A 2,523-nucleotide genomic window follows, 5' to 3' on the forward strand; every position below is an offset into this window, starting at 1 on the left:
GGAGGGCTGGACAAGGAGAAACTAGATGAGGTCAGAGGTGTGGTCAGGGCAGGTGGGCTTTAAGGGGGGATGCAGTCAGATTTGACCCTTGCTCTGAGTGACATGGGAGTTACAGGACAGTTTTCAGCAGAAGAGGGACATGATATGACTTCTCTTTTAAAAGGACGTTGCTGACTGCTAATGCTGAGAACAGAGCTGAGAGGCCAGGGATGAGGGAGGCGAAGGGGAAAATAGTGGGAAGCGAGTGCAGTATTCCAGGCTGGAGATGTCATTAGCTCGACTGGGGTGTGAGCCGGGGAGATAGTGGGATGTGAGGAGATTCTGGATGCATTTTAAGATAGACTCACAGCATTTGCCAATGGATTATATCTGTGGTTTGAGAAAGAAGAATCAAGGACACCCATGATTGTAAAATGAGTGAGTAGAAGGGTGGGGCTGCTATCAGCAGAGATGGGGAGACTCTGGCAGGAGTGTACTGAGGAGGGGGCATCCCAGGCACTCAGTGGAGGAGGTGTCTACTAGGAATGCAGGTGAGAGAGCCGGGGTGGCAGTTGGACAGACAACTCCAGAGTTTAGGAGAAAGGACTGGGCTGGAGAAGAGACTTAGAAGGTCATACCATATAAACTATACTTAAAATCTCAAGCATGGATGAGGGCACCAAGGCAGTGATTGTGGAAAAGAATGAGCGCAGGGAATGAACCCTGGACCTCCAATTTTAAGGGATCAGACCACACCCAGAGCAGACTGCACAGTTCTGATCCCACGCCTACAGGACACTTAGACGAGGACCGCCAATGTGCACAGGAATCACCTGGACATGGTGCTGAGATCCAGGAAGTCTGGAGTCAAGCAAGACATTCTGGATTAATGACAAGGCTGGAGCTCCTGCTGCTGGTCTCCAGATCACACTTGGAATAGAAAGAACATGTGGATCCCACATGTCTATGCATCAGCCTCGCCTGTAGGGCTTGTTATATAAATGATTCCTCGGTCTTGGGCATAGTACTGTGAGACATGGGTTCTAGAGAGTGGCCTGAGGATTTTGTAAGGCCCACCAGCAATCCTGTTGCTCAGCCAGATTGGGAACCACTGAGATCAGAGATCAGAGAGTGCCCAGGGTGGGTGGGTCGGGTGGGTTTTCAAACCTTGGTTAAAAGAGGATTTTTCTCACAGCAAAGAAGGGCAGGATGTACATCATCGATTATGAGATGTGATATTCCCTGCTGATCTCTCCACCATGGCATAGAGGACAGGTAGACAATTCAGGATGTGGCTCTCGCACAAAGAACACCTCTGAATGCTGCTCTCTGACACTGCTCCACACACTGATTTCTCACTCACTTCTTGGAGCAAACTATGGAAACCAAATTTCTCTAATGTACACAAAAAGTAGTATATCTGGTGTTGGGGGCTTATTTTATTGTGGGGAAGACCACAGAACCAGGATGGAAACCACACATTTAGGGAGAGAATCCACAGCCCACCCTGTCCGGTCCCTCCTAGGAACAACTGCCCCTGCTGCTGAGCACAGATGCCACTGCTCACAACTGTGACATCCTGGTGCTGGACACTGGACCCTAAGGCTAGGACAGATGTCACTGCTGTGCCTGGAAACTGGACATCACCACTGCCACTCAGCCACCTTTACTAAAATGCATTCTGCACAGTCCCAGCCTCTCTGTGTCGCCTCATACTGGCTCAGAGTCTGGCAGTGATATAGGAGTTAAGAAGAAATTATTTAGGCAGATAGCGAGGGTATGAAGACTCAGTAAGGTTTTCCTTTTATTGAAAAGCAGCCCCCAAATCATCTTCTTTTCTAACAAAGAGCATCCTGAAAAATCAAGCTTCAGACACAGACAAGCCAGCTAGGAACTCTCACTGGTGAATGCGGCAGCTGTGCCAATAGGAAAGGGACACCTGGGACTAGGCATGTTCGCATGGCGGCTCCATCCTCCCTTCTCTTTACCATCCACATGTACAATAAGGAGAAGACAACATGGCACCCACCTAGTGGAAAGGCCATTTGCATAACAGGATTAGGGTGGGATGATCAACCTTTCCCATGCACTATGTAAATGTCACACCTGGTCCAATCAACCTGTGGGCCCTACGTAAATCAGGCACCATCTCCTCAAGCCTGCCTGTAAAATCTGATGCACTCCCATTGCAGGCCAAAATTCCCTTTTGGGCGCTCCTCTACCTCACAAGAGACAGAGCTGTTCCCCATTGTCTTTCTTTTGCCTATTAAATCTCTGCTGCTAAATCACTCCCTGTGTGTCAGTGTCCTTCATCTTCTTGGCCCAAGACCACGAACCCCGAGTATTTACCCGAGACAATGACGCTCCTTCAGCAGGTGCTCATCTGACTGGTGGAGCCTAAGACTCATGTCTATGATCAACTACAGGGGTGACTGGAGGGTTGTACTCTCCTAGAAATGGTGGTGGTTTCTGTCTCCTCTCAAAACTTTGCATGTTGTAGGCTGGGCACAGTGGCTCATGACCATAGTCCCAGTACTTTCTGTG

The 2,523-nt window shown here is 49.2% G+C and overlaps 1 long non-coding RNA gene across 1 annotated transcript; it reads left to right on the forward strand.

The window, feature by feature from the left end:
* Positions 1-802: 802 nt before the first annotated feature.
* On the forward strand, positions 803-1,714 carry LOC116545971. The gene is made up of 2 exons (XR_004266538.1): positions 803-1,379; positions 1,466-1,714. It is a non-coding gene; the product is annotated as an uncharacterized LOC116545971 (long non-coding RNA).
* Positions 1,715-2,523: the final 809 nt, after the last annotated feature.

Source organism: Sapajus apella, unplaced genomic scaffold (assembly GCF_009761245.1).
Source record: "Sapajus apella isolate SASKATOON/1434 unplaced genomic scaffold, GSC_monkey_1.0 scaffold465, whole genome shotgun sequence".
NCBI classification, from domain to species: Eukaryota; Metazoa; Chordata; class Mammalia; order Primates; family Cebidae; genus Sapajus; species Sapajus apella.